At 33.1% G+C, this 9,850-nt stretch overlaps 1 pseudogene across 1 annotated transcript; it reads left to right on the forward strand.

Moving 5' to 3' along the window:
* The first annotated feature begins 6,066 nt into the window (after positions 1-6,066).
* Positions 6,067-8,290, forward strand: LOC149534725 (phospholipase A1-Igamma1, chloroplastic pseudogene; annotated as a pseudogene). Its single transcript, XR_016356728.1, has one exon. The product of XR_016356728.1 is annotated as a phospholipase A1-Igamma1, chloroplastic pseudogene (transcript).
* Positions 8,291-9,850: the final 1,560 nt, after the last annotated feature.

Genomic DNA, 9,850 nt, shown 5'->3' on the forward strand with positions numbered 1-9,850 from the left:
AGTTGAAGTCCTTTAACCAGACACACTTCTAACAAGGTGTTGAAATTCGTTAACAGGGTAAGACCTAACCATCTTTATAAGCTTTTAATAGTACAAACCTTTCACAGGGTAGATCATGTTTCATGGTCAAACATTGTAACCTTCATTGGATACACTTTTATTATTGCAATAGTGAAGATTTGTGGGTGTCATTCCCACCCCAGTTTTACCTTCTAATTGGAGGGTTTCTGGGTAATCATATCTTGTGTCATATATGTGTGAATGCTTACTTGTTCACATACTTTAGATGTATATGCTTTACATAGTATTTCAATTTACTTGCTAAATATGTGAGATGGATGTATGGTCAATGTTTTTATGGGTTAAAGTTTAAAGCATTGATTCACCCCCCTCCCCTCTCAAAGTTTACCTTACCTATTGTAATTCCAACAGCTTGGCAATTTTTTTTGTTAAAGTAATACATTAAACAAGAACTATGTTGCAACTCCTCCAACAAGAGAAGGAGAAGGGCTCATAAGATGATGTTGATGATGATGAAGGCAATTCCAAGAGGATATATAGGTTCCTAGTGGATGATTGGTTGATAGCTTTACTCTCAAAATCCCTAAAGACCAACACTAAAGATGAATGAGTTTTTTTCTATTTTTGTTTACAGTTTCTCTTTAGTTTTGTTATTACTATTTTGGAGCACTTTCCTAGCGTGGCTCTGAACACTTATTTTAGGATTTCAACTTTGATAGTTCTTATATTAGTATATTTATTCTCTTTATTATTATGATGAATTACAAGACTCTCAATTTAGATCTTAGTTTTAATTGGGATAGTTACTAGTTTAATTTATTGTTATTGGATAGATAACATGGGCTTTTGATATTGAAAAAGGGGGTTGGTTGAGATTGTGTTGTTATTTTTCTTTTCTTGTTTATTGTTCAAGGGTCTATCTCATGTTTGTATTGATGAGCCAACCCCTAGTTTTGGCTACTTTTTAATGTAAAAATATTACAAACATTCTTTATTATTTTCAAAATGCACAATGTTTGAGGAAAACTAATAGTAAAAAATATGGTGAAAACACAAGTTTTTGCCTATATAAACGTAACTAATAATAAATAAAATCATAAGTAAATAGATAATAAATATATGACACATACCTACTTTTGAAATTTATTTTTTTTTAATTTGAATTTTTTATTGCATGTTCAACTTGACATCACATTTATTTCTATAAAATTAATTATTATACATTATAACTCCTAATAATAGTATTGTTTTTTAATTTTTTCCACATTATACAAGAAAAAGGTGGACAAATCATCCCACCTTTAATTGGAAAGTACAAGTCTAAAAATCTCAAGAAAATGTAGGCAACACCTATCATTTTAAAAAAAATTTAGCAAAATTTTGTTAACCACAAACTTGTTGATGTGGATTGTATAGATGGTCCATAGATGGCCCCTTGTATTATTTTTTATACTATGAATTTTACTTGATATGATATGAATTGGTCCATCTTCTTTTCTATATTATTTTGACTTTAGTAATATATGATATAATATATAAATAGTGTTTTTTAATAACAATTAATAAATAAATCACTTATATAAAGTTAAGTTTAAAATTGGAGTAAATTCTAAATTATTTTAAGTTGAAACGTGTAGATTTGAATAATTATTATACATTATTATAATTGATAAGAGAAGAGATATTTATCAACATATGGTATGATGTCAATTTGAATCATTTATATTGATTGGGATAATGATGAAGACAATCAAATTTAAAATTAGATATAAACAAGCTTTTAGGAGTCTAAAATATTATTATTCAATACATTCTAACTTATTAAACTATGTTTCTCATGTGAATTTTTCTATGGATAAATTTTCTCCTACGATTTTCTATCCGCTAGAAAACTACACATTTGGTATATGCAAAAGTTGAATACATGTATTTTAGTTGCATCTTAGACATTTATGGTGTTGGAAATCAATTATGGGGTTTACCATAGACAAAGGAAAGAACATTGAGTTCCTTTATGAAATTAAGTTTGTGGCCAATATAATAAGTATGAAAATGCACCAAAAAGAGAGTGCAAGATTGTGATATAGTTGTAATCAAGATTAAATATGAATTGTTTTCTTTGAATAAGTCATAATTAAAATAACCTAGGATGGTATCATTAAATGTGAGTACTAGCAAAAAAAACTAGAGACCCTTGCCATGCTATTAATGGATGTTAGTCAAATTCTTCTAAAGTTGTCATGGGAAAGAATAATATTGAGAATTTAAAGCTTGAGAGCTAGAGCATTTGGAAAACTCAATCATCATTGGAAAAAATAAAGGAATGAACAAATCTTTCTTTAGCGTGCACGCGCGTGTGTGTGTACATATGATGGGACTACTCAATCACAAGAGAAAAAAAAAATCAAAGGAATCAACCAATCTTGTTTTCAAGTGTTGTGTGCATGTGTACAATGAGCTTTAAAGTAAAGCTTATCAACTACAATAATTTGATTCAAGTACAAAGACACAATACTAAATCCTCCTCTAAATAAAAATACTTGTCCCAGACACTTTAATGCCCTTAGTTAAATTTATTATGATATTGTTACTTATTTTTCTTTAAATGTGATTGAATCACCATTTTCAAAGAAGTTTTTATTTCGATTTGAAACTATCATTCTTTTAGTATGTCTTTAAGAGAATGAACAACTCTTCTTCCATATCATTCTCATTATTTTTCTCAACTTCTAAAAGTTAATAAATCCTTTGAAAAAAATGGTGCTTCTACATAATATTCCAAGATAGTATACAATGATTGTAGAGAAGTTTCATGATTTCCTCTCTATTCATGTAAACCCATTTTGCTTCCTTCAACATGTTGGCAAATCACTTCATGATTAGTGTATCCTCAACTTATATCCATACATTCTGTCATCTTTATATTTTTAATATTTTAATGTTAATATATTTTATCATATTAATATTTTCTATCTCAATATTTTTAAGAGTGAGATGGAGAGCCAAAAGATGGGAAAACATGTAATGTTTGCATTTTTCTTTAAAAGTTGATGAATTTGAACCATTTCTAACATTTCCATCATGGAGAAGTGCATTAGTTAATGGATCTCTTATATATAAAGTGGAAAGGGAGTGTTAAGGGGATTGCTAATTTGTTGGTCTCTAAAGTGGATAATCGAGGGAGGTTTCAAGTGATTTGAACTCAATCTTCCTCATTCTCATAGATTGAGAAAATCATGAAAGGGAGATTTAATTGGTGCATCATATATGGAAGACTTAAAATCCTAAAAGGAAGTTCACTATCATTATGCAAAATCCCACAAAAATATAGGCAAGAGGAAGGAATATAAGTTTTAGATCCTCTAATCACTATCATTGTTAAGATCAAGTAGAGTTCTATATTGAAGTTTCTAATGTTATTATAGAAAGAAGTGCTTCCAAAATAGAAATGCCCTTGGTAATTAAAATTTCTTGGACTATGACAAATATTGACATCATCAATTGATAAACATATAAACATTGAAGCAAGAAAGGTAAATGTATGTTACAATATTTTCGAGAGGATTTTTCTTTCTTCTTCTTCTTTATTGAAGAATATTTATGCAATATCCTAAATTAGAAGGCTTGGTCTCTAGCTAACTTGCCTAATCATGTCCTAAAAGAGTATCCTAGATTCAACCCTTCAATGAGTCCTTTATTATAGTTATACTGTGTGTTGGTTCATACTTGGTCTCTTTATGAAATATTAAGAAGAAATAATTTTCAGAGGTATAGGAAGTGCTTTAGGTCACCATGCAAACATTGATCCTACAAAAACAAGTATAAGAAGAACCTTTTTTATTCTAATCTATGTTGGTTTTAATTTTGAAACTATCTTTTCATCACAAATCTCTATTTGACATCTTTTTATATATCTACAAAGTTAGCTCAATTAATCTCATTAACATGCCACTGTATAACCTATGTGAAATTTACCATATATTATAATAATTTAAAATCCATAATTGTATATAAGTTTGGAGTAAAAGTTGATCATATATAATCTTGATAATAGTATCTTTTGACTTATTTTGATAGTTCAAGTCTAAAATTTTATATAGTTTGTAGTTAAATTTGATTATATATTTAAAAAAAATAAGTTGTTCTTGGTCTCTTATGACATTTAAATTGTGTATGCTATAAATTAATAAGGAGAATTAAACACAACTCTTCATTTTCCTTATTTATTTATGCATCTTAGTGTCAACGTCTTTGCTTGATTATTTTAGTATTGAGTTTGACTAGTTTGGTGTGTTCACTAACCCTAAGCATAATCTATAAACTTTGATATGTGATATATGTCTTCTTAGAGCTTATTTAGCTTGGTTATTGGCTTTCCCATGTGTCCTTAACTAGATCACAAGCGTGACTTTGTCCCCTTTGATTGGATCACAAGTGAAATCATGTCCCCCTTATTTTTCAAGGCTTAAATTCTTGTATTCCAAGACCAACAATTGTAATACTTGACTCTTACATGTCTTCATACATGATGAGATTATAAATTATGTATCTGAGGTTGTACAAAGACACATTTTTTATGAATCTTTAACATCCTATACTCATGAAAACATCAAAATAATAAAAACCTAATCCTCTTTTATAATAAAAATAGATATAAATCCTCATTGGCTAGTATTGAGCAACATGAAAGCGCGCCAAAATCAAGAAATTGAATTATATTATGAAAACAAGTTTTAAAAACATCTTTTATTGTAGTAATTCATTTGTTTTTATCAAGCTTCAACAAGATATGAACGACCAACCCAATGACATCCACTACTATTCTTTATCTCTTTTACTACTCAGTTTAAAGTTCTAATTTTAAGGAACAAGAAAGCTCCAATTTTCAATCCTTAAACAAAATGTTTCATAATCCTCATTTAAACTACCAAGTCTTCCTTTAAAAGGTCCAATAGGGTTTATTTAGAACCAAACTATATATATATATTAGATGATAAATACGATTGTAAAGATTTTAGCATCTCAAATCTTAATTGTCACAAGTCTTTAATTCTTTATCTAATTCCAAACCTTAGATATCAATCTTTTGTCATAATGTTAAAACGATCAAAGTAGTATTCTGTCAACTTTGTAGATAAGATCTAATTTAGCTCAATCTCATTTCAATAAACATCTAATTTATCCCCAATAATTTATTTCAATTAATATGTTGTACTCAACTTCTTCACATATCAAAAAATAAATAAAATTTTATAAACATACTCATAAGACATGCCTTAATCCCACTCTCAATAGACATCTAATTCTTCTCCACAAATTTATTTTGCTTAATTTATTAGTAAACTACATCCTACATTAATAAATCTTCCACATAGAAAGTGTGAATGAGGAAGCCACGCTATTGAATCATGTATCTAAAACATTCCGAGTTAACTATGAGTTCTTCAAACCAAACTCAGACCAATTGAAGGAATGTCAACCAAATGGAGAACACATTCAAAACGACCTATTAAACCACACCACATCTTAATGTGAATAGAGCTATCTCTAGACATGCTAGGTATAATTAACTAAAACTTCATCGAACATCAATGCATTCATGAAGTCAAACAATCAATTTTCATATTCACATTTAAACCTATATGGACCACAACAACTTGAGCAATACCAACTTATTTAGAGGCATTGTTCTAAACCATTTAGGACTTTAGAAAAAAGAAAAAAAATCATCAAACATCTAGAATATCTATTAAAATAACATAGGACTATTTGCAACTAGTTTATTTAATAAAGTCTCTATTCATACCAACAAAAACTTCATCGAACATCAAAACGTTAAAAATCAAGCAAGTCAGTAATGCACATTCCTCACCCAAATCTAAATTTAATATTAGAACAGCTAGACATTGAGAAGTCAAACAATCAATAATAATGTCAGACGTCATCTCCTAAAAGAGACGTAACTTCACAAAAAAATCAACACATGTACCGGTCAAATAATCAATAAATAACAATTATACACTTGATCCACTGATAAAAATTAATTAAAGATCGATCCCCCAAAATCAAATCAAGACTATTCATCCAACAAAAAAGAAAATCAAATCAAGAGTTTATAATACTTTATCGAGGATTCCAGAAACCTATGCAACATCGATAAGAGCGTCAATTAAATGACTAATTAATTCCTTTTCAGACAAACAAACTTTCAATGAAATGCATTTCACGTGGTACTCGTGAGATCATCGGCACCATTTTACTAGGACCATAAAACCACCCCTGACAAACTATGATCTCTACAGAGATGCTCTAGAAAGCTGGCCTGCAACAAAATTTCTCAACAATCTCTTCACTTCAATTTTCTTCACAATCTCTACACAATTCCTCCATTAAAATCTCCAGCGAAGCTATGAATGCGATCGCTTGTCCTTTCAAGGGAGCTCTTCTTGTATCCACTCCGGTCCAGCAGTGTAAGCTCGGATCGGTGAAAAGCTGTGCAAAAAAAACCGATCTTTTAAAGGCCGATCGGCCATGGCGGAGAAGAATCAGGGCAGTGACTGTTCTTGGCGCAGCAACGGAGTCCATGGCGGGCGTGGGCGTGGAGGAGGTTGAGCAAACGGTGGCGACGAAGCCGAAGAAGAAGCTGGCGGAGACATGGAGAGAGATCCAGGGGGCAAATGACTGGCAAGGTCTGCTGAATCCCCTGGATGATGTGCTCCGCAGGGAGATCATCCGCTACGGAGAATTCGCCCAGGCCTGCTATGACGGATTCGACTTCGATCCGTTCTCGAAATACTCCGGCAGCTGCAAATATCACTACAAGGATCTGTTTGAGGGGGTTGGAATGTCCGATTACGGATACAGAGTCACAAAGTATCTGTACGCAACTTCGAATATCAATTTGCCGGGGTTTTTCCAGCGGCCTAGGGTTCAGAAGCTCTGGAGCAAGCACGCAAATTGGATGGGGTTCATTGCCGTGGCGACGGACGAGCAGGAGATTGAGCGGCTCGGAAGAAGAGATATTGTTGTGGCTTGGCGCGGTACCGTGACTTACCTTGAGTGGATTGCCGATCTCATGGATTTTCTGCGCCCTGCGGAGTTCAATCATGTGCATCCGCACGCGGATGTCAAGGTTGAGTCCGGTTTCTTGAATCTTTACACTGCGGAGGATAAAGATTGCCGGTATTGTAAGAGCAGCGCGAGGGATCAGCTCATCCGCGAGCTGAATCGCCTGGTGGAGATGTACAAGGGTGAAACCCTAAGTATTACCATAACGGGACACAGTCTGGGGAGTGCCCTGGCGATGCTTAGTGCCTATGATGTGGCCGAGCTAGGGTTAAATTGTCCGCAGGATTCACCGGCGATTCCTGTATCAGTCTTCTCCTTTGCAGGTCCTAGGGTTGGAAATGGCGCATTTAGGGATCGTTGTGAGAAATTAGGGCTTAAGTTCTTGCGGATCGTTAATGTCCATGACGGCGTTCCTAAGGTCCCTGGAGTCCTCTTCAATGAGAAGTTCAAGGTTGCAAAGGACTGGATTGACAGGCTTCCATGGAGTTATTGTCATGTCGGCGTGGAACTTGCTTTGGATCACAACATTTCGCCCTTTCTGAAGCCTACGAATGATCCTGCCTGTCTACATAACCTGGAAGCGCATCTGCATCTGCTTGATGGATACCATGGCCCTGGCTCCAGATTTGCCCTCACTTCTGGCCGCGATCCGGCCCTGGTGAACAAGGCCTGTGATTTCCTCAAAGATCAGTATCTGGTGCCTCCATTTTGGAGGCAGGATGCAAATAAAGGCCTGATTAAGAACAGCGAGGGCCGCTGGGTGCAGCCCGATCGGATCAGGATCGTGGAAGATACGATTGCCAATGCGCTTCCGTCTAAAACCCTCAAAGATTTCGTTAATGGTTTTCCCCACTCCAAGTTCCCGTAGCCTGTAATTTTCTTGTCAGATTTCTCGTCTGTGCTCGGATTGTAAAATCAGATGTTGTAAATATCGATGAAATAGGTGGATCGGGATATATTTCTTTTGATTTGTTAGTGAAATAGCTGTAGATTGTGGAAATCTGATATAGCTGAAATCATGGATTGTGGAAATCTGATATAGCTGTAGATGTGTTGTGGGAGATCACCCCATCAGTCCATAGGTAGGTGCTCAATGTTAGTTATGCAAATGCTTGTAAGGGAACGATTTGGACAGAATTTGCTTCAAAGCTCTTCTTCTTTAAATCTAAATGTTAAACGATCGAACTGATAATTTCCTGTACTGGATTCCAATGATGCAATCCGCAAATATTTATCAGTGTATTCTGGAACAGAGAAGTAAATATTTTCAGGTCACTCCATTTATAGGTGCCCAATTTTAGTTCCGCAAGGGATTTCAAATGAACAACTTGAACAGAATATATAAGCTCTCTGCTTTAAATCTAAATATTATACGACCGCATTGACAGTTTTCTGTGACGGACTCCATTGATGTCTGTAAATATTTCTGTATTGTGGAGCAGTGAAGAAAGTATCTAAATGTTAGATGCTCAGAGTTAGTTTTGCAAAGGCTATAAATAAGCGATTGAAACAGAATTTTCTTCAAAGCGATTTGAACAGAATTTTCTTCAAATTACAAAGCTATTTGGACAGAATTCGCTTCAAAGCTCTTTTGCTTTGAATCTAAATAATAAATATTCTCTTTGTTTTGTGGTAGGTCACTCCACGAGTTCATAGCTATTAGTAGCTAGGTGCTCAATATTATCTGTGCAAATGCTTTTATATGAACGATTTGAGCAGTTTGCTTCAGAAGCTCTTGTGCTTTAAATCTAAATATTATACGACGATCATACTGACAAATTTCTGTACTGGAACGATTTGAACAGAAATTGCTTCAAAGCTGTTCTGCTTTAAATCTAAATATTATATGATCATACTGACAATTTGGACAGAATTTGCTTCAAACTCTTTTTAAGATCTCACTATTATACGATCGCACTGATAATTTTCTGCACAGGATTCCATCGATGTCTGTATATATTTCGCGGTGGATTTTGCAACAGAATCGAAAAGATCTCAATGTTATTCAAGACTTTTACACAAGAAATTTGAACGGATTTTGCTTCGAAAAAAAGTTTTGCTTTGAATCTGAATAATAAAAATATTATATGATCGTCCTGACAATTTTCAGTAAGGGACTCATTGATATTTTTTGTAAATATCTTGAGTTTTTTGGAACAGAGAATAAAAGATTTTGTCTGTACTTTGGCGTCATATTTATTCCGCCGATCGATGCCATTACCACTCGGGATGCGGTGGAGTCCGTAAAAATTTACCGTCGATCCATTTTGTAATGTGGATGGAGCAATAATTTGAATAAATACGGTCAAAGTGTAAAAATATTGTACGAAAGATATTCATAGACCATCGAACATTAAACTAATTTTTAATAGTACGGGAGAGGACTTGCCTCTTTGCTACGGTGTAATGATTGTGAAAATACTCAGTAATTTAATATTGATACTTTTACAGATGTTATAATTCCTAGTTGTAATTTTAGAATTTTATAACTGTTATTTTAGAATTGTTTTATATTGGGTATTAGTATCGATTACAGTTTCTATAATTGAAGAAAATGTATTGTCTATGATTTAAAAAGTAATATATTTTGTGATATAAAGTCAATAATTAATAAAATATAGTTAATATACAAGTATTGGTCTATTTTTTTTATTGTGGAGTTAGTTTAGATACCTTATAAAAATGTATTTTAATGCTGTACTATGCTTGTTGATATTGATCTAAAAGCTTGCTTGTAAGTAGGGGGCCTTTTCAAATAAGT

Source organism: Cupressus sempervirens, chromosome 10 (assembly GCF_028749045.1).
Source record: "Cupressus sempervirens isolate cs-2001-9-10 chromosome 10, ASM2874904v1, whole genome shotgun sequence".
NCBI classification, from domain to species: Eukaryota; Viridiplantae; Streptophyta; class Pinopsida; order Cupressales; family Cupressaceae; genus Cupressus; species Cupressus sempervirens.